Genomic DNA, 27,988 nt, shown 5'->3' on the forward strand with positions numbered 1-27,988 from the left:
CGCATCTACCAATGTGATATACGCCATCATGTGCCAGCAATGCCCCTCTGCCATGTACATTGGTCAAACTGGACAGTCTCTACGTAAAAGAATAAATGGACACAAATCAGACGTCAAGAATTATAACATTCAAAAACCAGTTGGAGAACACTTCAATTGCTTTGGTCACTCGATTACAGACCTAAAAGTGGCAATTCTTCAACAAAAAAATTTCAAAAACTGACTTTAACGAGAGACTGCTGAATTAGAATTAATTTGCAAACTGGATACAATTAATTTAGGCTTGAATAAAGACTGGGAGTGGATGTGTCATTACACAAAGTAAAATTATTTCCCCTTATTTATTTCCCCTCCTACTGTTCTTGTCAACTGCTGGAAATGGCTCACCTTGATTATCACTACAAAAGGTTCCCCTCTCCACCCACGTTCTCCTGCTGGTAATAGCTCACCTTTCCTGATCACTCTTGTTAAAGTCTGTATGGTAACACCCATTGTTTCATGTTCTCTGTGTATATAAAATCTCCCCCTATATTTTCCATTGTATGCATCCGATTAAGTGAGCTGTAGCTCACAAAAGCTTATGCTCAAATAAATTTGTTAGTCTCTAAAGGTATGTCTACACTACGAAATTAGGTCGAATTTATAGAAGTCGGTTTTGTAGAAAGCATTTTTATACAGTCGAGTGTGTGCCCCCCACACAAATGCTCTAAGTGCATGTAGTTGGCGGACTGTGTCCACAGTACTGAGGCCACAGTCTACTTCCGGAGCTTTGCACTGTGGGTAGCTATCCCACAGTTCCTGCAGTCTCCACCGTCCATTTGAATTCTGGGTAGAAATCCCAGTGCCTGACGGGGCTAAAACATTGTTGCGGGTGGTTCTGGATACATATCGTCAGGCCCCCGTTCCCTCCCTCCCTCCTTAAAAGCAAGGGCAGACAATCGTTTTGCACCTTTTTTCTTGAGTTACCTGTGCAGATGCCATACCACGGCAAGCATGGAGCCCGCTCAGCTAACTGTCACCGTATGTCTCCTGGGTACTGGCGGACATGGTACTGCATTGCTACACAGCAGCAGTTTATTGCCTTTTGGCAGCAGACAGTGCAATATGACTGTTAGCTGTCATCGACGTAGTCCTGAGTGCTCTTTTAACCAGGTGCCTGGGCAAGCATGGGAGTGACTCAGCCAGGTCATTTCCCTTGTTTCGTTTCATGGCGATTGAGTCCTACCTGCAGTGAACTGTCTTTTAATCTGCAGCCAGCAGAAGATAATGGCCAGTAGTCATACTGCACCGTCTTCTGGCAAGCACCCAGGAGGTGACGATGGCTAGTGGTTGTACTGCACAGTCTGCTGCCAGCATGATGTATAAAGATAGATGAAGTGGCTCAAAACAAGAAATAGACCAGATTTGTTTTGTATTCATTTTCTCCTCCCTCCCTCTGTGAAATCGATGGCCTGCTAAACCCAGTTTTGAGTTCTATCCTTGAGGTTTTGAGTTCTATCCTTGAGGCAGCCATTCAGTTTCTTGCAAAGCCACCCCCTTTGTTGATTTTAATTCCCTGTAAGCCAACCCTGTAAGCCATGCCGTCAGTCGCCCCTCCCTCCGTCAGGGCAACAGCAGACAATCGTTCCGTGCCTTTTTTCTGTGCAGACGCCATACCACGGCAAGCATGGAGCCCACTCAGATCACTTTGGCAATTAGGAGCACATTAAACACCACATGCATTATCCAGCAGTATATGCAGCACCAGAACCTGGCAAAGCGAAACCGGGCGAGTAGGCGACATCAGCGCGGTGAAGAGAGTGATGAGTACATTGACACAGACTTCTCTCAAAGCACGGGACCTGCCAATGTGGGCATCATGGTGCTAATAGGGCAGGTTCACGCGGTGGAACGCCGATTCTGGGCTCGGGAAACAAGCACAGACTGGTGGGACCGCATAGTGTTGCAGGTCTGGGACGATTCCCAGTGGCTGCGAAATTTTCTCATGAGTAAGGGCACTTTCATGGAACTTTGTGACTTGCTTTCCCCTGCCCTGAGGCACAAGAATATCAAGATGAGAGCAGCCCTCACAGTTGAGAAGTGAGTGGCAATAGCCCTGTGGACGCTTGCAACACCAGACAGCTACTGGTCAGTCGGGAATCAATTTGGAGTGGGCAAATCTACTGTGGGGGCTGCTGTGATGCAAGTAGCCAACACACTCAACGATCTGCTGATATCAAGGGTAGTGACCCTGGGAAATGTGCAGGTCATAGTAGATGGCTTTGCTGCAATGGGATTCCCTAACTGTGGTGGGGCCATAAACGGAACCCATATCCCTATCTGGAGCACCAAGCCAGTGAGTACATAAATCGCAAGGGGTATTTTTCAATAGTGCTGCAAGCACTGGTGGATCACAAGGGACATTTCACCAACATCAACGTGGGATGGCCGGGAAAGGTACATGATGCTCGCATCTTCAGGAACTCTGGTCTGTTTCAAAATCTGCAGGAAGGGACTTTCTTCCCAGACCAGAAAATAACTGTTGGGGATGTTGAAATGCCTATAGTTATCCTTGGGGACCCAGCCTACCCCTTAATGCCATGGCTCATGAAGCCATACATAGGCAGCCTGGAGAGTAGTCAGGAACTGTTCAACTACAGGCTGAGCAAGTGCAGAATGGTGGAAGAATGTGCATTTGGATGTTTAAATGTGCGCTGGCGCAGTTTACTGACTCGGTTAGACCGCAGCGAAACCAATATTCCCACTGTTATTACTGCTTGCTGTGCGCTCCACAATATCTATGAGAGTAAGGGGGAGACGTTTATGGCGGGGTGGGATGTTGAGGCAAATGTCTGGCTGCTGGTTATGCACAACCAGACACCAGGGCGGTTAGAAGAGCACAGGAGGGCGCGGTGTGCATCAGAGAAGCTTTGAAAACCAGTTTCATGACTGTCCAGGCTACGGTGTGAAAGTTCTGTTTGTTTCTCCTTGATGAAATCCCCCGCCCCTTGGTTCTCTCTACTTCCCTGTAAGCTAACTATCCCTCCCCACCTCTCTTCGATCACCGCTTGCAAAGGCAATAAAGTCATTGTTGCTTCACATTCATTCATTCTTTATTAATTCATCACACAAATAGGGGGATAATTACCAATATAGCCCAGGAGGGGTAGTGGAGGAGGGAAGGACAAGGCCACACAGCACTTTAAAAGTTTAAAATGTATTGAATGTCAGCCTTCTGTTACTTGAGCAATCCTCTGGGGTGGAGTGGCTGGGTGGCCGGAGGCCCCCCCACTGCGTTCTTGGGCATCTGGGTGAGGAGGCTATGGAACATGGGGAGGACGGCGGTTGGTTACACAGGGGCTGTAGCGGCGGTCTGTGCTCCTGCTGCCTTTCCTGCAGCTCAACCATACGCTGGAGCATATTAGTTTGATCCTCCAGCAGCCTCAGCATTGCATCCTGTCTCCTCTCATCACGCTGCTGCCACCTTTCAGCTTCAGCCCTCTCTTCAGCCCGCCACTTACTCTCTTCAGCCCACCACCTCTCCTCCCGGTCATTTTGTGCTTTCCTGCACTCTGACATTGTCTGCCTCCATGCATTCGTCTGTGCTCTGTCAGTGTGGGAGGACAGCATGAGCTCAGAGAACATTTCATCGAGAGTGCATTTTTTTCACCTTCTAATCTTCGCTAGCCCCTGGGAAGGAGAAGATCCTGTGATCCTTGAAACACATGCAGCTGGTGGAGAAAAAAAAAGGGACAGTGGTATTTGAAAAGACACATTTTATAGAACAATGGGTACACTCTTTCACGGTAAACCTTGCTGTTAACATTACATACATAGCACATGTGCTTTCGTTACAAGGTCGCATTTTGCCTCCCCCCACCGCGTGGCTAACAGCGGGGAACATTTCTGTTCAGCCATAGGCAAACAGCCCAGCAGGAACAGGCACCTCTGAATGTCCCCTTAAGAAAAGCACCCTATTTCAACCAGGTGACCATGAATGATATCACTCTCCTGAGGATAACACAGAGAGATAAAGAACGGATGTTGTTTGAACACCAGCAAACATACACTGCATTGCTTTGTTCTACAATGATTCCCGAGTACGTGCTACTGGCCTGGAGTGGTAAAGAGTCCTACCATGGTGGATGGAATAAGGCTGCCCTCCCCAGAAACCTTTTGCAAAGGCTTTGGGAGTATATCCAGGAGAGCCACGAATGCCAGGGCAAATGAATCATTAAACATGCTGGCTTTTAAACCTTTTATAGTATTTTAAAAGGTACACTCACCAGAGGTCTCTTCTCCGCCTCGTGGGTCCGGGAGCAGCCTTGGGTGGGTTCGGGGGGTACTGGCTCCAGGTCCAGGGTGAGAAACTGTTCCTGGCTGTCGGGAAAACTGGTTTCTCTGCTTGTTTCCTGTGAGCTATCTACAGCCTCCTCCTCATCGTCTTCCTCGTCCCCAAAACCTGCTTCCGTGTTGCCTCCATCTCCATTGAAGGAGTCAAACAACATGGCTGGGGTAGTTGTGGCTGAACCCCCTAAAATGGCATGCAGCTCATCATAGAAGCGGCATGTTTGGGGTTCTAACTCTCTGGTTTTCTGATAGGCTTGCCTCACCTCCTTAAGTTTCACGTGGCACTGCTTTGGGTCCCTGTTATGGCCTCTGTCCTTCATGCCCTGGGAGATTTTCACAAATGTTTTGGCATTTTGAAAACTGGAACGTAGTTCTGATAGCACGGATTCCTCTCCCCGTATAGCGATCAGATCCCGTACTTCCCGTTCGGTCCATGCTGGAGCTCTTTTGCGATTTTGGGACTTCATCATGGTCACCTCTGCTGATGAGCTCTGCATGGTCACCTGCAGCTTGCCACACTGGCCAAAAAGGAAATTGAAATTCAAAAGTTCGCGGGCCTTTTCCTGTCTACCTGGTCAGTGCATCTGAATTGAGAGTGCTGTCCAGAGCGGTCACAATGGAACACTCTGGGATAGCTCCTGGATGCCAATACCATCTAATTGCATCCACAGTACCCCAAATTCGACCCTGCAAAACCGATTTCAGCGCTAATCCCCTTGTCGGGGGTGGAGTTAGGAAATTGATTTTAAGAGCCCTTTAAGTCGAAAAAAAGGGCTTTGTCATGTGGACGGGTGCAGGATTACATCGATTTAACACTGCTAAATTCGACCTCAATGCCTAGTGTAGACCAGGGCTAAGGTGCCACCAGTACTCCTTTTCTTTTTGTGGATACAGACTAACACGGCTGCTACTCTGAAACCTAAGCAGAGATAGGTGTGTTTCCTACTCTCCCGGCAGCCTGGACTTGGGTGGCTCTGTCCAGGAGAAGGGCGGGACTTAACACAACCTCTTTCATCGGCATCTCCCATTGACTCGCTTAGGTGGCTCCCCCCCTCAGTGTCCTGGCTGTGGGGCTTGTGTAAGGTGCCTGCCTGGTCCCATTCATTATATAAGGAGCACTTAACTGGGCTTGGTGGAGCTGAAGTGTTGTTCCTGTGATTGTCTAAATGCCTGAAAGTTAGGTGCTGTGAGACTCACTACTGCAATGCCTGAGTCCCTTCGTGGATCCCCTCCAAAGTGTTTAACTGTATGTAGGCTTTGGTGCTGATTCCACATGGCTGGACAGAAAACCTTTGCAGCATGACCTGGCAACTGCTGCAAGAACGCTTCTTTGAGTTGCTTTAACTATTATTGTGTATGTGACCTTTCCCCCATTTAGAAGCAGATGCAATCACAAAGTGGGGAGGGTGTGTGAGCACTTATGCACGGTGGCAAGCAGGAACTTGCATGTATGGCTGCATGGTGTGGTACAGATGTGCTGTACCACCCCGTGCAACAGTGCTGGCGGTGTGAAAATGCTCTAAAAAAAGCCTGATGGGAGTGGAGCATGAGGATGGGTTAATTGTTTCAGCTTCCAGGGTCAGCGTCACTATTTCAGGCTTCTAGAGGACATGCCTGAAGAGTGCTTGCTCAGTGCAGGCTGGATTTTCAGCAGTTGAGGCCTGTCAAAATGTAAAAACATGACCCTGAACTTGTACATGCAAAAAGGGGTCACACACAGCAGATTGCTGAAGTCTGAGGGTATTTTTTTTAAAACTAACTTGAGATGGAAGGCTTCACCTAGGACAAATAACCACTTTCCCGCTTTTCTCTCCCGCCTCACACCAGTATATTGACACTACGCTGTGATAGCACTGCCCATCAACAAAAGTAAAATCAGATTTCATCACTGCAACTGGAGTAAGTGTTCCGCGACTTGGGCCCAAATGTTCAGGAACACATATGGAGGAAAAAGTCACATACACTTGTCACTTGTGTGTAAAATTGGCTCATTAAAGACTAGATTTACGAGTTTATTCTCAGCGGACAGCTGAGCTGCCCCAGGAACACACCAGGGAATTAATTGTGACAACTTCCAGGTTCCCCTTACTCTGGGTGGAAGAATTCGCTACTGGTTTATACCAATAGCAGTTTACCTTGGCTGCTTGGTCAGCTCAGCTGCATTGGGAGGAGGGGCAGAGTCAAGGTTCTGCCCATTCCCCACCTCTTTCCGTTCAGCCTCTTCTGCCAATGGTCTCCTTTGTTGAGGCCTGTAGGGCAAGATCTAATCTTGTTCAAATCTCTCTCTGGCCGTTTATGTATAATACTACCATGACTGTGCATTTGCAACAACTGTCTATGAGCAAAATTGTGCATTCATTTTTGTTCATTCACTTTTGTAAATTTGGAAAGAAAAATAACCACGTCCTAGTTTAGCAGCAGTCCAAGGCTGTTGCCCTAGTCATCCGTCAGCAAGCATCCCACCTAGAAACGGCATTTGTGCCTCACTACAGCACTATCAGTGATCCCACTGGTCCCATTTTCATTGGCTGTAGAACAGTGTTTAGAAACCGTGAGTAAACATGGTTGTTTAGGGCTGCCAACCCTCCAGGACTGTCCTGGAATCTCCAGGAATTAAAGAAAATGAAAGATTAGGTCATAAGATTAGGTGACGAAACCTCCAGGAATACGTCCAACCAAAATTGGCAACCCTATGGCTGCAGCAAAACCTGTTTAGCTTGTTTCATTTGTCTCTGTGCTTGGTTATGGTGGCAAACATTTCCCACTATTATTAACACTGGTGTAGCTTCCCTGGTGATACCGCTAGTGTGTGCAAGGCTCCCACTGGCCTAATATTGTCATCTCACTCTGCTCACTGGCTGCTGCAGGACCTTTGGCTATGTTGCCCACTATTGTAACCAGTGGAGAAACTGTGCCCCGCTGTTAGAAATTGTGGGAACTATTTACCCAAAACACCTACCATTGGCAATGCCAAATATATTTTATTAACATGGTTTGGCTGCTGTCCACATAGGCTTATAAACTGTTATGAACCAGTTTCAATTGTGACCATGTTTGAAACTCATTATGCACATGTTCTAGATGTGATTCTTTGATATGGATGAGAGGGGATCAACAAAATATTCCTTCACTTGATGTGAAAACTATGATGAGCCCAGACAAACTTTGTAGCTGTTGTCTTTAAAGGCATCAAGAAAGTGGTAAAGTAGCAGACCAGCAAAATAATAGAATCAGTCAAAATACCTAAAAGTTAACAGCTAATAGCCACTAAAATGCTAATTATCAGTGGGGTAGCTGTGTTAGTCTGCATCCGTAAAAGAGGCAAAGAGTCCTGTGGCACCTTATAGACTAACAGACGTATTGGAGCATGAGCTTTCGTGGGTGAATACCCTCTTTGTTGGATGCATATTCACCCATGAAAGCTTATGCTCCAACACATCTGTTAGTCTATAAGGTGCCACAGGACTCTTTGCTGCTTAAAATACTAATGACAAGGAGGATTCAAAGCAGGCTTCCTCCACCCTCCAGCCCCCCCAAAGGGAGCACCAAAAGAACTGTGCTTAATCTTATCAGTGTCACGCTCTTTGAAAAGGCAGGACTACACCCTACTGGGAATTCTGCTGATCAGCAAGTAGCAACATCAGCATTAGGTTTCAGAGTAGCAGCCGTGTTAGTCTGTATCCGCAAAAAGAAAAGGAGTACTTGTGGCACCTTAGAGACTAACAAATTTATTAGAGCATAAGCTTTCGTGAGCTACAACTCATTTCATTGGATGCATGCAGTGGAAAATACAGTGGGGAGATTTTATATACACAGAGAACATGAAACAATGGGTGTTACCATACACACTGTAACAAGAGTGATCAGGGAGTGGATGTGTCATTATACAAAGTAAAACTATTTTCCATGTTTATTTCCCACCGCTACTGCTCCTCACATGATCTTGTGAACTGCTGGAAATGGCCCACCTTGATTATCACTACAAAAGGTCACATCCCCCCTCCCTGCTCTCCTGCTGATAATAGCTCACCTACCTGATCACTCTTGTTACAGTGTATATGGTAACATCCTTTGTTTCAGGTTCTCTGTGTATATAAAATCTCCCCACTGTATTTTCCACTGCATGCATCTGATGAAGTAAACTGTAGCTCACGAAAGCTTATGCTGAAATAAATTTGTTAGTCTCTAAGGTGCCACAAGTACTCCTTTTTTTTTTATTGTGCAGTGTAGATGGAAACACAACTAAGATCAAACTACATTAGACCACAGTTAGGTTACTACCATGCTTAAACACTGTAGATTTTGTCCAAGGTGATTGTGTGATTTGGCAACAATTAAAATGTGGCTAGGTCCTGGTCTACATTGCGAGATGGAACCTGATTTTCGTTGATTTTGTAAGTAGTCGGGACCAATGTGGGCAGAACCAAATCATGTTATATCCATAGTAAGGAACTGTAGTCTGACCCTACCCCTGCCAGTAAACTCTTTACTGTAGAAGCATCTGGATTTAAAATTAATTCATTTGCCTGTGGAGGGCGCTTTGTGCGCATTTGTCACCTTTCAATCTTCATCCCATTTAATGCTTTGTGTGAGCCCTCTGGGCTCAGAGTAGGGCTCACAAACCCATCTTCCTGTCTGAGGTGGGAGAAGTGTCACAGAACTGGAATCCAAGCTATAGTAGACATCAATGTGAGGAAAAAAAGCGGGGGGAAACCCTTCTGGTTTCCGTATTTCCAAACTTTCTGCTAATTCAGAAGCACCCTTTTATGAGACACTTCTGGAGTCTGGGAAATCCCAATTTTACACAGCTTCCTGCCTGATTTCAACTCTGCCTCCTGAGGAAATGCAGTGGCTTTGACAATAAAGAACAATAAAATGTTCTGTAAGCAAAAAATGAGAGATCATTATCAGATTTTGCCCTTGGGCTTTGTTGTTGGTACTGGCTGGTTTTATGCAAAAGTACACTCTAGAAGAGTGTTTTTCAGAGTATGGGTCGTGACCCAGTACTGGGCTGTGGAATGTCAGGCACTGGGTCGCCTTGCTGATCCAAATTATAACCATCATTGCTTCACAGTAGCTCTAAAGGGCCACGCAGCAGGGACCCGGAGAGGAGAGAGGTAGGGAGTGGGCAGGAACTGGGGAGGGGAGCAAGTTGGGCCTCTCCCGCAGCCCCAGAGCTCGCTGCTGCAGGCGGGGAGAGAGGGACCCTTCTCCTGGAGCTAGCTGCAGCCGGTGGGGAGAGGTCTGGCGGGGAGTCCTCTGGCCCCAGCCCTGGGGCAGTCTACCTGCACCCTAAACGCCTCATCCCTGGTCCCACCCCAGAATCTGCACCACAGCGAGAGCCCTCACACCCTTGCATCCCTACCCTCTGCCCCATCCCTGAGCCCCCTCCTGTATCCTGAAACCCTCATCCCCAGCCCCACCCCACAGCCCTTACCCCCGCATCCCCACCCTGTGCCCCAGCCCTGAGCCCCCTCCTGCACCCTGAACCCCTCATCCCAAGCTCCACCCTAGAGCCCTCACCCCCACACCACACCCTCTGCCCTACCTGGGCCACCTCCCACACTCCTTACCATAGTCTTACTAAGGCTAGTGTCTAGTGTTAGTTATGTAAAGTGGGTTAAGCTGGAATGTATTGCAATATTATGATTTTATGAAAACTCTAGTCAAAAGATATAAATATGTTGGATCACGGGCATCAACAATTTTCAATTGGGTCACAAGGAAAAAAGTTTGAAAACCATTGCCCTATGGGACGCTGTTGGCTGAGTGTACTATCTGGCTCTTCACTAGCTATACCTACGTTTAGGCCAATAAGAAGGGTGCAAGGGAAAGTTGCCTGCAAAGACGAATCTTTCTGGAGGTCTTCAAATTCCCAAAACTGGTCCTGCTTTCAAGCCCAGCTAAATATGCAAATTAGAAAATAAAAACAAACCAAACTCTAGGCTTGATCCTCTCACGCTAGATATTAAAATGGGTACTGATGGAGTGGCCAGCAAGCATTCCATAGCAGTGTCACCATTTTATTTAATTTCTTTCCTAGAGGCCTGAGGATGGTTACTGACTGCAATAAAGGAAGCTGGGTTTTGAGACAATGCTGATCATCTTCCTCTTAAAGTCCCCCTGCAGCAGGAACTGAGTAAGCTGCAAAGAGCCATGTGCACTGAGGTTAAAGCTCATCTTGCTCTTTTCCTGCCCCATCTCTGCCACAGCGGACAGTAAGCCAAAAAAACCCCCAAACAAACAAAAAAAAAAGCCAAGTGAAAAAATAAAGGGAGGGGAAAAATATAACCCTCTTTTGCTGAGTTCAGCTGTGGGGCTAGGCCACTAAAAACATGGGAGGAATATGCCCCATTTTGTAAAACATTGTGGAGCTGACATTCTGAATTTACAATAGTTAAAAACAAAAATAAAGAAAACTTAACAAATCAGCAGAAAAATCTGGCTCATTCTTTTCACATTTTCACCACCAAGCTGCAGATTGTTAGCTTTTTAATACACACTTTAAAGCATGTAACATCTTTTGCAGAGATGCCCTTAAATAAGAGTTACTTGAAACATTTTAGACCTAGTGACCCACCAATTTGGTCATATTTGCAAACATGCCTATTATTTTGTTATTATAGCACCTGGGATCCTTATACATGGCCCAGGACCCCATTGTGCTAGGTGCTGTACAAACACAGAACAAAAATACAATCCATGCCCCATTCCTAATAATTTTCACATCAGTTTAAATCAGATAAGAAAGTAGGAGATCCAAGATGACATTTGGAATTTTGGGACCAGATACTGGCGCTCATTCTAGCTTCTTTGTGGTAAAGGAAAACTTAATTGCTTAGTAATTAATAAATGGAATAATAAGGCTTAGCACTTGCACACAAGGGTCTACATGCTCCTCAGCAAGCCAGGCCTAAATACCGCACAGGCTCTCTGGCTGTGACAACACCGCAGTGGAGCAGACTGAAAATTCAATGGCAGCTTCATTGAAACACAAAAATGAATCAGGAGGCCTGCTGTTACCAGAGCGGAAGAATGGCAGGGAACAGAACCTGAGGTGAAGGGGGACAGACATTGTCATCTTAACCAGCACTCCACAGCTGGATCAGCAGTTACAGCATGGGAGAGCAGGTGCTGGGGGATTTCACAGATGGTGTCTGAGTGGCACAATGATTGGGGGTGGCGTGTTAAGGATGCACAGCTGCTGAACTAATAAGGTCTGCTGGCTAAGGGAGCTGGCAGCTCTCATTTCCCAATGCATCCCTGTGCATCATTCACACTGTCATGCACTTGGCTGAGTTTACACCAAATCAGGCTACCCTAATTCTTTCTCCAATGCAATTTTGGGACAAGTTATGCTAATTTCTGCTTCTCCCAAAATTACCTGCAGCAGATTTGTATGTGGAGACAAAGTGGGTACTTTGCAATCAATACTGAGCTAGGGAAGGGACCAGTGTAACATCTCCTACCCAGACAAGGCATAACTCCCCTCTGTAGCATGGCCTTTTACCAGAACTTTGCCCAACTTGCCTGTCAGGAATTAGCTCACCCTTTAGATTGGGCAGAGCTAAACAGTTTTGCCTTAAATTGGCAGTTAAGCAATTGGCAGCTGCTGGCTGCAGTGTTGCCAATTGCCACAATATTTGGTGGTTTTCTTAAAGCCCTACATTGAATCACAGGAATACATGAGGATCTCAGATTTTGTTTTGTTTTTTTAAAAAAAAGCTTGCTAGACCTTATGGTTATGAAGAAATGTGAACTTAAAGATTCAAAAATAAGAAGGTAAATAAAAAGAACCCTAAAAGTGTTATTTTTAAAAATCTTATGATTGTGATGGGAGAGGGATTGACTCATGTTTTTTGAACACACTCAGCAGTGGCAGTATTATTGCTGTTTGTCTGCTCTCGCTGGAACTTACCAGTTTTTCCTTTTTAATTGCTCAGGAAATAGCTTATTCTCACAGAATGCTCGATTAAAACCTCTTTATAGATGTTAGCAAATGTGTGTGACTCTCTAACTCATGCAGTTAGCAGAAAGCAGGTAGAGACTGTTCTGTTCTTGAAAGGAATCATAACAGCAGACTAGGAAAAAAAAATGGTGACAAGGACTGTAAACAGGAACTGGCAAAAGGTATGTGTAAAATAGTCTTTTTAAATAACTATCAAAACTAAAAGAAGAGGAGTACTTGTGGCACCTTAGAGACTAACACATTTATTTGAGCATAAGCTTTCGTGAGCTACAGCTCACTGCGTCGGATGCATTCAGAGGAAAATACAGTGGGTAGATTTATATACATAGAGAACATGAAACAACAGGTGTTACCATAAACACTGTAACCAGAGTGATCACTTAAGGTGAGCTATTACCAGCAAGGGGGGGAACCTTTTGTAGAGATCATAGAATCATAGAATCATAGAATATCAGGGTTGGAAGGGACCCCAGAAGGTCATCTAGTCCAACCCCCTGCTCAAAGCAGGACCAAGTCCCAGTTAAATCATCCTAGCCAGGGCTTTGTCAAGCCTGACCTTAAAAACCTCTAAGGAAGGAGATTCTACCACCTCCCTAGGTAACGCATTCCAGTGTTTCACCACCCTCTTAGTGAAAAAGTTTTTCCTAATATCCAATCTAAACCTCCCCCATTGCAACTTGAGACCATTACTCCTCGTTCTGTCATCTGCTACCATTGAGAACAGTCTAGAGCCATCCTCTTTGAAACCCCCTTTCAGGTAGATAATCAAGGTGGGCCATTTCCAGCAGTTTACAAGAACAATAGGAGGGGAAATAAACAAGGGGAAATAGTTTTACTATTTAGATTCTAGGTCACGACAGAACTGTATCATGTTCCACACAAAGATGGACTACAAGCCGTCAGGAACAGTATCCCCGATAATGTCACGACAAACCTGGTGGCTGAACTTTGTGACTTTGTCCTCACCCATCACTATTTCACATTTGGGGACAATGTATACCTTCAAATCAGCGGTACTACTATGGTTACCTGCATGACCCCACAATATGCCAACATTTTTATGGCTGACTTAGAACAACGCTTCCTCAGCTCTCATCCCCTATTGCCCCTACTCTACTTGTGCTACATTGATGACATCTTCATCATCTGGATCCTTTTTCATAGGAGTGGGTGGGTGAGATTCTGTGGCCAGCGCTGTGCAGGAGGTCGGACTAGATGATCAGAATGGTCCCTTCTGACCTTAGTATCTATGAATCTATGTATCTATGGACCCATGGAAAAGAAGCCTTTGAGGAATTCCACCATGATTTCAACAATTTCCATCCCACCATCAACCTCAGCCTTTACCAGTCCACACAAGAGATCCACTTCCTGGACACTACGGTGCTAATAAGCGATAGTCACATAAACACCACCCTATACCGGAAACCTACTGACTGCTATTCCTACCTACATGCCTCCAGCTTTCATCCAGGCCACACAACATGATCCATTGTCTACAGCCAAGCTCTACGATACAACCGCATTTGCTCCAACCCCTCAGACAGAGACAAACACCTACAAGATCTCTTTCAAGCATTCTTACAACTACAATACCCACCTGCTGAAGTGAAGAAACAGGTTGACAGAGCCAGAAGAGCACCCAGAAGTTACCTACTACAGGACAGGCCCAACAAAGAAAATAACAGAATGCTACAAGCCATCACCTTCAGCCCCCAACTAAAACCTCTCCAACTCATCATCAAGGATCTACAACCTATCCTGAAGGATGACCCATCGCTCTCACAGATCTTGGGAGACAGGCCAGTCCTTGCTTACAGACAGCCCCCCAACCCGAAGCAAATACTCACCAGCAACCACACACCACACAACAGAACCACTAACCCAGAAACCTATCCTTGCAACAAAGTTCGTTGCCAACTGTGTCCACATATCTATTCGGGGACACCATCATAGGGCCTAATCACATCAGCCACACTATCAGAGGCTTGTTCACCTGCACATCTACCAATGTGATATATGCCATCATGTGCCAGCAATGCCCCTCTACCATGTACATTGGCCAAACTAGACAGTCTCTACGTAAAAGAATAAATGGACACAAATCAGATGTCAAGAATTATAACATTCAAAAACCAGTCGGAGAACACTTCAATCTCTCTGGTCACTGGATTACAGACCTAAAAGTGGCAATTCTTCAACAAAAAAAAACTTCAAAAACAGATTCCAACGAGAGACTGCTGATTTGGAATTAATTTGCAAACTGGATACAATTAATTTAGGTTTGAATAAAGACTGGGAGTGGGTGTGTCATTACACAAAGTAAAACGATTTCCCCTTGTTTATTTCCCCTCCTACTGTTCTTGTAAACTGCTGGAAATGTCCCACCATGATTACCACTACAAAAGGTTCCCTCGTTCTCCTGCTGGTAATAGCTCACCTTTCCTGATCATCTTGTTAAAGTCTGTATGGTAACACTCATTGTTTCATGTTCTTTGTGTATATAAAACCTCCCCACTATATTTTCCACTGTATGCATCCGATGAAGTGAGCTGTAGCTCATGAAAGCTTATGCTCAAATAAATTTGTTAGTCTCTAAGGTGCCACAAGTACTCCTTTTTCTTTTTGTGAATAGAGACTAACACGGCTGGTACTCTGAAACCTATTAAAAATAAAACACAGTCACGTGTTTGGGGTTCCTGCCTTAATTTTCAAACCAGTGGGTCTGGTGACTCGCATTTGTCCAGAGCTTCATATGTTGAAAGCTTTGATGGTATTTCAGAACCCTATCTGAGATCTGGTTGCAGCCCTTGTAGAGGGAGTTATTTCAGGTCAAACCCCACAGCTTCTGTAGCTATTTCCAGCTATAAATGCATGGGGCATTTTAGCTCTGCGGAAGGCTGGTTACACCCACCTCCATGTATTCCTGCAATAGTGCAGCACCACTTTTAATAAGTGGCTATTGCACTCCCACAATTCTCCTATCCCGCTTCACTAAAAGCATTGACAGCCCAGAGCTCTGGCTCTGCCACACCCCTACTGGCTGCATGTATCCCTAAAACCAGCCCATGCACTTTCAGTTCTGCCTAGCCCCACTTACCCCCTGTTCAGGGCAGGCCTGAGAGAATCTGAGGCAACACTTGTCATCGTCCCCTGCCCACACACACACAGATGCCCCCATCACAAAGTATCAGAGCAGGGCTGACAGGGAGGCTGTATGGAAGGGGCCAGGGCCAAGACCAGACAAGTGTTGCCTCAGATGCTCTCCGGCCTGCACTGAACAGTGTGTAGGTGCAGCTAGGCAGAGCCAAGTGCCAGGGATGCTCTTGGGGGGATGGGGTGGGGGAAGAACAGTTTAATAAGATTCTTTAACCGATGTACACTTTTCTGTTTGCTTTGTCCCATGGTGATTGAAAAACACAATGGACAAAATCAACGGCTAGTTGGCAGACACTCAGGTGGCACCTCCAGCCAGGTACATGCTAGAAGGGGTTGCCATGGCAATCTCCCATGCCTATGAGATCTGTAAGAGAGAAAACAGAAGAGGGTTGTTAGTTCAGATGCACAGCAAGGCCTTAATGCACTCTCGCATCCAAACCCCAAAAGCACCTGCTCACCCAGGAGCCCCAGCATGTACTCTGCACTACTTGTTCCCTTGACACAACCCCATGCCTGGTACTGAGTATGGGGTCAGGTGGGGGAATCTCACTGGACTGCATTGAAGGGCCTGGAAAAATGCTCCACCTCCAAATTCTGGTAAGAGGGAGTTTGTCCCAGATTCCTAGAGGGAAATGCAAGTGAGAGGGAAACAATAGTGCTGCTGCAAAATAAAGTATCCAAAAAGAAGAGAAAAAACAACAGCTCAGTTTCACAAATTGCTGACTAATAAGAAGAGAACATGATGCTTCTGACCTCCTTGAGCAGTAAGAGTGTTTGCCATGATGGTCAAATGCTGTGGTCATCTGTCTGTCTGTCAGTGGGTGCCATGGGAAATGCTGACCCTCTGCCAGAGCATACGTGTCCCTCTTGTCACAGGAGCAGATCCTGGTGTAGTACAGGACCATTCAAAGAAAGGAAGAAGAAACAACCCAAAATGTGAATAGGTGCAAATATACCATGAACATTATGCATGGGATTTTCAAAATGCTCAGAGTTAGCCTAACTGTGCTCCCAGTGCAGGCAATGGTAAAATGCCTGGGAAGGACATGGGAGCTGCCTGTAATAGCTTATGAATATTATATGTTCTGCTAATCTGATTGTTATTGTGTTGTTTACTGTAGGTCTATAAGGGGTTAATTCATCACAGGCTGATTGCACATTTGGAGGAAGTGGGTACAGTGTCCTGATAACAGTTGCACCACAGACACCAGAGAATGCTTTGAAGTACAACTCTGAGTCCCTGGGGAGCCACCCAAGCTGGTTTAACCAGGCTCAAGCAAGACAAGAGAAAACCCAGGCCTTTGGCTGGTTTTAAAAATAGCCACACTCCCTGAAGGGGGGAGACAGAGTGAGTGAGCCAAGGTATACTCAAGCTCCAAAGATTGCAGTGTCTGGGGTATGACAGGCCAACCTAGGACTATGGGTAAGATCAATGTGTGTGTCAACCTTTTATTGTGTTAAACCCCTTTTCTCTGGTTATGCTTTATTCCTACTGTTGAGATTAAACAATACTTTGTTTTAAGAAAAAGCTGTTTGGGTCAGTGCATCCACCACTGGTCAGAGCTTCCTAAAGGAAGACTGGCAGGTATTGAACCCAGCTGAACCGAATGAGTAATTACAGTTGGTGCACAGGGGACCTGGTCTGTGAGTGGGAGAGTCACAGGAGTTCACACAAGGGCAGGTGAAGGCAAGAAGCCTAACACATTGGGAAGGTGGGGGGCACTCAATGAGACCAGAGGGGTACAGAGTTCAACAAATGTTGAGCAATTTTGAAGATCCCAGCCCATGTGCCTACTGCAGGAGGCAGTACCTGGACCTGTAGGATGGGGCAACAAGTCACAGACCCTGCATTGCTTGCAGGGAGGGCTGGGGGCATAGGCGCTGAATCTATGGGTGATCCAGGGCTGGAACAATCACGGGGGGGGGGGGGGGGGGAAATACTGGGTGCTCAGCAGCCACAGCTGTTTAGCAGCTCCTCTAGTCAGCTGTTTGGCAGTGCCCCCAATGAACTGATTGGAGGCACCACCAAACAGCTGATCAGTGGCTAGGGAGGAGCTTGCGGGAGGGTAGAGAGCAGTGAGCTGGCAGGGGCTTTGGGGAGGAGTGCAGAGCCGGGGTGGGAAGAGGCGGAGTAGGGGTGGGGCCTCGGGGAAGGGGCAGAGTGTGGCCAGGGGCTCAGTACAGAACAGGGGTGGAGCACCCCCGGGGAAAAGAAAATCTCTGTGCCCATGCTGGGAGGATACAATGCACTGTGTGCATTTGGATTGCAATTGCTGGAGTTTGGGGCACTGTACTGTTTCAATCAAACCGCAGTGCCAGTTGCAGGAGTGAAAGCCTGGCCAAATGGAACTCAAAATAACAGCTGCCTCCAGCAGAGACCTGCTTTCTGTGTTCTGCATCTCTCAATGTACAGAAAACTAAATCACAAACAGGCAGAGAGCTACACACACCACACTGATGGGTTCAGGACCGTAACTAAGCATTTTAGCGCCCAGGCTGAGCAATCATATTTGAGTCCCCTAGAGGTGATGCATGTGGTGTGGTGGGGTGGGGTGGGGTGGGGAGGGCAGGAGAGGCGGGGTCAAGTACCCCCCCCCCATATATCTGCCTCCCATTTAGCATAAAGGTTTTCAAACTGTGGGGCACACCACCCTAGGAAGATGTGCCCTACAGTTTGAAAACCGTCATCTCCTGCCAGGAGCAGACAGATTGGAAGCTGGTGGGAGCTGCCTGCCCTGCTCAGGCCCTTAGTTCTCTATGCTGTGGGAACCAGGGTGCTGGTTGGCTGCGCCTGCCTGGCAGCCCTTCCTGCCCTGCTACCCGAGCCAGCCGCCTCTGCACAGCTGGGCACTCCCCTGGCAGGGCAGGCAGAACAGCTTTGAGCTGCACCCTGACACGCTCTTGCCACTGGCCAGCAACACCCCCTGGAGCCGGGCTCTGCCCATGGAGCCTGAGATGCTGGGGAGGGAATGGGCTGGCTTAATGGGAGAGCCCCAGCTGCTGCTACTGCCGATGCTGAGGGGATGCTGCACGGGGGGCCCCTGCTCCCCTCCCCATTCCCCATCCCCTTCTCTTTCCCATCCCATCCTTCTTCCCCACTGTCCCTTGCCCCACTTTCCACATCCCCATCTCAGGCCCCTTTCTTCCCCACTGCCTCTTCCTCCCACCTTAGCCCCCTTCCCCCCCATAGTCTCCCCTTGCACCTCCTGGCACTCACCCTTGTGCAGAAAATAGGATGCTGGCTGTACAGGGAGCCCAGCACATGTGGAAGGGGACAATCACCAGTGCCAGGAGGCAGCATCCAGCTGCAGAGGCACCAGTGGGCAGGAGAAGCAGCTCCATACTTCACTTCCCATCAAGGCCTCTGTTTGGGGGGGGGCAGTGCCCCACCACCCCAAATTACACCCATGGACTCCACCTGATGCTGTTAGGCCCAATCCTGCAAGGGGGGAGGAGCTTATGCTGCTGGGCCCGATCCTGCTGCCCCATTTTTGTGCCCCCACCAGCTTGACACCTTGGGCAGCTGAACCTCTCGCCCCACCCTAGTTATGGCCCTGGATAGGTTGCCAAGAAAAAGACATTCAGTTTCACAGTAAAACTACCTACTTTTGTCAGTTTCTCTCCGTGTTGCATCCCTTTCTCTTAGTCCCCCAGCCATTTGGTTAAGGTGCAGCATAGCAGCAGATTAAAGTTTGATAAATCTCTGTCAATATCTTTCAAATATAGGCTGGTTTTTCCCTTGGTGCTATTGGATAATAAAACACTACTGCCAGCTGCAAACAGTTCAGATGCAGCCATATTCTGTTGAAACTTTCCAGGGTAAGTCAGTTTTTCCATTACATTTCTTAAACCCCTCAGCTTAGGAGGGGAGAACACCACATTTTCATTTTCTCAAAATGACCTACCCTTTTGACCACTGATATGGAAATCACAACCCACTTTTTAATATTGGGTGGCTACAGCAAGCCATCTAAAACACCTAAACACACACATGGAATGTAAAAAGATGTGCATGCACAGGGCTAACAAGATAACCCTCTAAAAAGCTGCTTTAGTAGTTCTCTATAGGTTGAAATTCTGTCTGAGGCTCCAGCATTTGCTCTGACCATACGGACTATTTTTATATAGGCATGCCTACAAAACAAATTTGCAGAGGGGAGCAATTAACTTGTGGAGGAGGCTTTGAATTCCCAGCGTTGACAGCAATGGCTCTATCAGATGGTTTCCTCCCTGAGATAATTGGCTTCCATTTTGTCTCTGTCCCTCCCATTCTCCAGACTGATGGAAAGCATTCTGTGAAGGGACTTGTAAGAACTTCAGGGAGAGCTTGCTTTTATTTGATTAATGGACTGACTGATTAAAAAACCACTGCAGGCTGAGGCTCAGTGGTTCATCTGATATCAGGGATCTTTTCGAGATAAACCAGCTTGCCATCTTTCCTGAGCAAACCGAGTGCATGGAAGCCCCAACAGTATAATAAATTAACAATTGAAGGCAGCCCAAACACCAGGAAATAGAAGTCGATGATATGGGACAGAACAGCTTTACATTGGATAAGAATGGCTTATGTCAAGCATAACTAAATTCAAAACACACTCCCTGTGTCTCTCAGCTGTGATGACACCAAAAGACAATGGACCCTTCTCCAGTTGTAATTGTTAGTGGCCTTTCCTCAGTTCAGCACAGCAAGTCAAACACACTGTCATGTGATTCAGCCCTTTGTCTGAGTTTTGTGGTCTGACAGCTCCTCATGCCTGCCTACGTTCCCCCGGCACCATTCTCAGCCCTAGCCCTTTTTCCGCTCTGACAGACTCAGCTTCAGGGTTCTCAGCCTCTTCTCTGTTTTCACAAGCTGTTGTGCAGACGGACCTATTGGCTCTCCTCCAGGTGCCCATAACTGTCTTCCAGATAGGCCTGCAGAATCCTTACTCCAGCATTCTTCTTGGCTTCTACCATGGTACAATGACAGCTTGTTCGATCTAGCATTAGCTGCCAGCAGAGATGAGTTACAACAAAACTCTGGCTCCAAAGACACCTGAGCTCTGGGGAAGCTGGGGCCTAAATCAAATGGTATAAGGGCCATAGCAGTAAACTATGCAGAGTTCCTAAACTAATCAAACAGACTTATCTCTGTGGGGGTTTCTGCCTTCTTGGGCCAAATGCTTTAATGCTAGATACTTCCATGTATTTTGGCATGACTACAAGCCTAATAGTATAAAGAATTAAAATGGAACAGAAAAGCATTAGAAAACACTTAGTGATGCCCTTGCAGTCCAAAGAGGAAAATACTGTTCAGTATGTTCCTGTGATGAAGTCACCCTGTCCACTCTCTGCCGCAGAAGTCTCTGGTAGGTATCAGCTTCATGTGCATGTACTTCATGTGCATGAATCTCTGGCTTTCTAGGAGGAATCTCTGAATCACATAAGCCACAATAATTCTCACTAATGTCTTATGAATACATTATGGAATTTACGCTCTGAATGGTAGAGACTGTTTGACATCATGGTTGCCAGTTTCCTTGTGTCACTACTTAATCCACCTGCCTATCTAATCTTAGGGTTTTGTATAGAGCCCAGCACTCTGGTATCTAAGTGCTGACTTACCCTGTGTAACTAATGAATAAATGCAGTCTTTTTTTTTTTTTTTTTTTTTTGAGCAAAGACAGAATGACAGAGGCATTTCAGTGGCATTGCAGATTTATCCTACAGTAGCTACACTAGTGAGGATCAAATTACAAAGGCTGATAATCCTTCTGCTGCAGGATACAAGATAGACACTAGCTGGGTTCAGGAAGAAATCCCTTCCTGTTAGTTCTGTACAATTAGTTGGGAGTTTTATGCCTTCCTCTGAAGCTTGTAATATCAGTCACTACTTGAGTCACGATGCCAGGATAGGTGCTGTAACTAAGGGTGTAGGGGTGCTGCTGCACCCCCTGGCTTGAAGTGGTTGTCCATCATATACAGGGTTTATAGTTTGGCTGTCAGCATCGCAATATACACATTGTACCAGCAGCCTCTGGTACCAGCTTAGATGGACCATTGCTATGGCAATTCCAAAATCCCTATGAAGTGTTGAAATCCAAGTCCTTTGTAGAATGTTCTATTTGTTCATGCAACCCATTCACCCTGAAGCTGCTTGAAATGGATCGTGTTAGCAAAGAGAGTTCAGTAGCAGTTCAATGTGACTGATGCACTTTGTGATTCAAAGTGCTCACAATATTGGGTATCCCCAGGTTTGCTAACCGTTGGACACAGGTGAACGAAGCCATTAGTTTGCTATACAAGTAACAGCCAACTTTGACCTCAGAAGGTGCTAGGCAAAGTGCTGGTTCGTATGTTGCAAAAAGATCATACTAATGAAAGGAGCTCCTGTGGAACTGCTCGAGGATCCACTGAAGATGAATGGAAAGAGAGGCCGCGGAGCTGTAGTCAGAATGCTGTTTTATTGGAGATGATGTTGCAAATAGTAGTGACATAAGGTTCCCTGCATGTATAAATATTGACACCACATCCATATATATCTCCAATGGCTGGAGATGGGACTCTAGATGAGGAGGGCTCTGAGTTACTACAGAGAATTCTTTCCCAAGTATCTGCCTGGTGGGTCTTGCCCACATGCTCAGGGTCTAACTGATCACCATACTTGGGGTCTAGAATGAATTTTCCCTGGGTCAGATTGACAGAGACCCTGTATTTATTTTTATTTTCATTTTTTTTGCATTTCTCTTCAGCATGGGGCACGGCCGGTCACTTTCAAGTTTAAACTAGTGTAAACGGGGGGATGCCTCTGTAAACTTGACATCTTTAAACCATGATTTGAGGACTACAAAGAATTCTTTCCTGGGTATCTGGCTGGTGAATCTTGCCCATATGCTCAGGGTTTAGCTGATCGCCATATTTGGGGTCGGGAAGGAATTTTCCTCCAGGGCAGATTGGAAGAGGCCCTGGAGATTTTTCACCTTCCTCTGTATCATGGGGCACGGGTCACTTGCTGGAGGATTCTCTGTTCCTTGAAGTCTTTAAACCACAATTTGAGGACTTCAGTAGCTCAGACATAGGTGAGGTTTTTCGCAGGAGTGGGTGGGTGAGATTCTGTGGCCTGCGTTGTGCAGGAGGTCAGACTAGATGATCATAATGGTCCCTTCTGACCTTAATGTCTGTGAATCTATGACTTCAGTAACTCAGCCAGAGGTCAGGTTCTATTAGAGGAGTGGGTGGATGAGGGTCTGTAGTCTGCAATGTGCAGGAAGTCAGACTAGATGATCATGATGGTCCCTTCTGACCTTAAAGTCTGTGAGTTCTCTCAAGTGACCAAATGAAGGGTTGGCAGTTCCTGCTACAAAGGTTGTAAGAAACTGGTTTGGTTATCTCCTAATATTCCAGATCTAATCATGCAAAACAAAAGGGCAGACAGGCTTGTAAATACTCCTTTGTGGGAGCCAACATGCTAAGTATGCGAGCTTCCATTTGGCAAGGCATTTCACATTCTCAACAGCTGGAAGCTGTTCCATAGAGCTGGCTGCTGCTCCCTGAGTAGAAGGAAACTGCAAAGAGGCAGTATAATTAGATCAGATGGCTTTCAACTTTTTTTTTACTGGCTGATACTGGTGTAACACCAATAGATCCTGGTATTGATAGGTGGGTGGGATCGAACCTGGGGACCTCTGAAGCTTAGTGTATGAGTCTCACAGCAGGGTGTGGGCAAAAATTTTGGGCCGAGGACATATCTGGGTGGGGAATTGTATGCAGGGCCGGGTAGGGGGTTGGGGTGCGGGAGGGAGTGTGGGGTGTGGGAGGGGCACAGGGCAGGCTGCAGTAGGGGTGTGACTGCGGGAGGGAACTCAGGGCAGGGGCTTGGGGTGCAGGAGGCATGCGGGGTGGCAACAGGGGGCTTCAGAGCAGGGAGTGGGGTGCAAGGGGGTGCGCGGGGGCTGAGGGCAGGGGTGCAGGAGGGGTGCAGGTGTATGGCAGGGGGCTCAGGAGCAGAGGGTTGGGGTGCAGGAGGGGTGCAAGGTGCAGGCAGGGGCTTAGGGCAGGGAGTTGGGGGACAGGGGTGCAGGAGGGGGTTTGGGCTCCGGCCCGGCGCTGCTTACCTAAAGCGGCTCGGGGTGGCAGCAGTGCGTACTGGGGCCAGGGCCGGCTCCCCACACCACACCGCTCCAGGAAGCAGCCAGAACAAATCCCTGCACGGCTCCTGTGGGGGGGGAGGGCACAGGGCTTCACGTGCTGCCCTTGCCAGCCTGCCAGGTACCTCCCCCGAAATTCCCATTGGCTGCGGTTCCCCGTTCTTGGCCAATGGGAGCTGTTGGGGTGGTCCCTGGAGGCAAGGGCAATGAACGGAGTCCTCATCCCTGCGGCCCCCCCCCCGGGTTGCAGGGACGTGGTGCCAGCTGCTTCTGAGAGTGGCATGGGGCCTGTGGCACCACGGGGGCAATCCCGCGGGCCGGATCCAAAGCCCTGATGGGCCAGATCCAGCCCGCGGGCCGTAGTTTGCCCACCCCTGCTCTACAGCATGAGCTGTAGTGACCTAGGCTGGGTGCTGAGATTTCACCTTTGGGAGGAAACTGTGGCATGGACATTCATCGCATTAAATAGTTTGTCACATTACTTTTCCTTGCAATGGAGGAGCCCTCATGCCAGAGTGCCCAGCACTATGACTGGGAGGTGGGGCTTTTGGGTGACTTGCATATATGGAACCCTGCACTGTGTTGACTTGGATTTGTGAGAACTAGCTAAAGTGGGGCAGGTGCAGTACCCACAGTGTCCTATCTATGCAGTAGAAAGAATGGTCTAAACTAGCAATTCTCTTGAAATTTCTCATGGTTGTATTAGCACTGGTGTGGGTGGGAGCATAGGTGTAGACCAGTCACTAGTGTTTTTACCACAGTACCATCTAACCCTGCTCAGAGCAGGTGTAGGCATTGTGGTGGTAAAAATACCAGAGTCCTCTTTACATTATAGCTTCTGCTGCTCACTAATGGAGCTGCACTAGTAGTGAATTGTGGTTATGAATGTGCTAGTAGTATAGACAGAGCTAATGTATTCCAGCCAAGCTTTCTTTTTGCAATGCTTTTTTATCTTGGGTACACAGGGCCTCTGATTATGAGTATTAGAGAATGTTACATTCATACACACAAAGAAGCTAGATAAAACATAAATACTTCTACTGGAGGTTTGCAGTGTAACACTACTTTATTTTTTAGACTTCAGAACAATAACAAACAAGAACCCCAAAACAGAGAGAGAGAAAGCAGGCTACTTCCTAAAACAGAGCAGCTCAGCTCACCCCTCCTTACTCTATGCTGGCTCTGTGCAAACTCACTCTGATTACACGCTTCCCTACAGAGCTCCCTAGCGGGCAAGCAGGACCAGGAAACCTCCCTGAGCATTTAAAGCCATAGCTTATAGTTTTAACACAGTTTTCTATACACCACAGAGAAGGACCCTAATATTGTAGTAAGAGGTGGAAAAAGCACATCTCTATATGAGGGCACTGCAAATCTTGTCCCTCCTCTGTATGTGGAAGCCCTTCTACTGTATAAGAGGGGCAGGCTCCACAGGCCCCAGGTTATGCATATCCCAGTTCTGTTGAGAACTGATCTCTGTGTGGCTGACATCAGGGATATAAGGATGGGCCAGGAGTGGGGTGGGGCTGGAGTGGAGGATCTTTTGCTATGTAGCTCTCCAAATCTTCTCTTCTCCATGAAGGGGTATGTGTGTGCTGGGGCCATAGAGGTAACAGACACAGTAGCTTTCACAGAATAACTCCTCTCAGCTCCATCACCTGATTCTTCTCTCCTTTCCACCATGGAGCTCCCCAGCCTCCAGCATGATGGGCACTAGAGAGAAAATTTATCCCTTAAAGCCACATCCTGCTTCCCTTACTCACACGACCAACCCAACTGACCCTGATGGACTACTCAGATGAGGAAGAGAAGGGTTTTTTGTCTGGACAACGTCACTGACTTTAACCCACTCTTTAATGCTGGAAAACAACTAATGGTGCTGCAGTCAGTCATGTGATAACAGCTCACTGAGGCATAGCTTTAAATAGACTGGGCTTTGTCCAGCTGACAGAGCAAAGAAGGAGCAGGAAGTGGAGGCCCAACCAATGGGAAGGAAGCCTCACCAGCGCTTTATGGATTTTACCATCATGCTAACATTACAATTCTGCATTTCTCTTTTTAAACCCAATGCAAGGATGATTCATGTGATGTTTCCCAGCTCAGCCCCAACCACTGTTAGAGTAGGTCCCTAGTTATATCATTTCTTTCTCCCTCTGATGCTGTGATAGGTGGGAGTGAGGCAGGAGGTGATTAAGTGGGCAATTCTCAGCCTCAAAAGAGCCTCTGGTCCCGGGTGATTAATAAAGCGACCTGAGGGGCTGAAGGAAAATCTAATCCTTTGATTTTCGAAGAGAGTGAGCCTCTCGAAAGCTGCATGTATTAAAAGTTAAAGGTTTACATTTGTATGTAATGCTTTCCTGATCAGGGCTGAGCAAAGCTGAAACCTATCGATGTGCAAGGCCCCGGTTTGATGAGAAATCCTGCCAAATTTCCAAATGACTGGGGCATTCTGAATGACTTGGTTTATGTGAATCCTAAGGCTTTTTCCCCTTTATATTATTCTAGGTTTAAAAAATCATTGATGGAGAACTAGCAATTATGATTATTCTTTATTGATATTGCACTGCTGCCTAAAGCTCCTAACTTTAAGGCCCATTGTGCTAGGTACTGTGGAAATACACATTTACAACCAATCCCTGTCTCAATGAGCTTACACTTTAAATAGACAAAGCATGGGAAAGGAGAAAGAGACTCTGCCAAGGTCACACAGCAGGTTTGTTGCAGAGTTGGGAACAGAAACATGGCTTACCTGAGTGCAGGCCAGTGCCCTGTCCAGTAGACCAGGCTGCTACTTCTCTGTTGGGAGCTGCCTTTTTAAATAAACATTTTGACTCTCTCTACTGTCTTGAGAAATGGTGCCCTGCTTCTCGGAACTCCTCTCTGATCACCAGTCTTTGTTCTCTCTGAGCACATGGGAAGAATGGGGAAAACCTGCCTTTTAGTGAGATTAAACGGAGTTAGACTATTTGGTGTTTATAGTGATTTAAATCCACACTCTCCAAACTGCTCGGTTCAAATTGTTTAAAAAAGAGGGGAGTGCTTTATCTTCAGCAGAGTGGCATCCTGCTTCAGTGGACCAAGCCCATGACTGGAAGCCAGGGCTCTCTTTGGTCTCATCCTAACTCTGCCACTGGCTTGGCTGTGTGGCCTTGGGCAAATCACTTTACCTTTCTGCATCAGTTTCCCCCAGCAGAGTATAATAGTACCTTGAGTGCTCAGAGAATTTTATGCAGTGCTCTGAACATACTAACTAGTACTACTACAGGTCCTAGCTAAAATTACCTACTATTTATCAGTAAAAGATTTTTTTCATGCTTTTAATAAAACTGAACAAAGAGCTCAATTCTGTCACTTCTTCTTCTAGTTGGGTTTGACCATCAGCTTTCATCAAAGTCAATGGGTACTTAGGTAACCTTTGGAGGGTGGGGGGGGACCAAACACCCTTCAGAACTGAGCCACATAACTCTACTCTTGGTAGCCCATACACCTTTAAATATTATACAGAAACTTAAGGCTTGATTCTCCTCTCACCCACTATATATCCACTGACTACACCTGAGCACCTCTTGATTTACACAGGATCACGCTTAACTCCAAAGTTACAACTGTACAGCCAAAAGCCAAGGGAAGTGAAGATCTGTAAGCAAGACAGGTGGTTACAACACAGTGCCTTATGAGAAGGGGCTAGCCTGTTGTTTCACGCAGCTTGGGCAGCATACGCATGGCTCAAAAATAATTTCCTCTTTTTACATTGTTGCTTATGTCTAAGGCAGCTGGGTGTATCCAGCTCTCACTTTTCAGTGTGCATCTTCATTGCAAGGTTCTTCCCCATCTCATGATTGACTGCAAGAAAAAGGATCCTTATGGGACTAAAGGGACATGTAGAACCAAGCTTCTGGACAAGAAAAATTGCTTTCAGTACTAGATCCATGCAGTCAATGAAGTGTCATGATCAAATGGTATATGTACTCAGATGCTGCAGTGTGGCACATGCTAGAAATGCCTTACATGTTGGGCCTTTGCTGTGCTTCAAATATTTGCATTACCACACTTCTGGCTTTCCTCCACTTCCTTCTTTCCTGTCCTGGACTTACCATCTAGTAAAAGAAAGGAATCTGCCATCCAGGCAAAGTGGGTCAGTCACTTGAAGCCTGGCTGTGCATTCTAACAAAGCCAAACTCCTAAAAGCTAGGGTTTGTCTATAGCGTTAGTGCCTAGCAAGATGGGAGTATAAATCTACAGCATTCTAACCTTCTGCACACCTAGGCGTGGTTACCTAGAAAATTAAGTCAGTTTAACTGATAGTCAGTGGTGTGAAAAACTATACCCATGAATGGGGTTATTAAGCTGAACTAAGTCCCTGTGTAGATAGTGCTATAGCGACAGAAGAATTCTTCCATCGACC

At 46.8% G+C, this 27,988-nt stretch overlaps 1 long non-coding RNA gene across 1 annotated transcript; it reads left to right on the forward strand.

Moving 5' to 3' along the window:
• The first annotated feature begins 8,453 nt into the window (after positions 1-8,453).
• Positions 8,454-10,760, forward strand: LOC122460586. The gene is made up of 2 exons (XR_006281987.1): positions 8,454-9,446; positions 10,373-10,760. It is a non-coding gene; the product is annotated as an uncharacterized LOC122460586 (long non-coding RNA).
• The last annotated feature ends 17,228 nt before the right edge of the window (positions 10,761-27,988 follow it).

The sequence above is a fragment of the Dermochelys coriacea genome, chromosome 6, assembly GCF_009764565.3.
Source record: "Dermochelys coriacea isolate rDerCor1 chromosome 6, rDerCor1.pri.v4, whole genome shotgun sequence".
Taxonomy (NCBI): Eukaryota; Metazoa; Chordata; order Testudines; family Dermochelyidae; genus Dermochelys; species Dermochelys coriacea.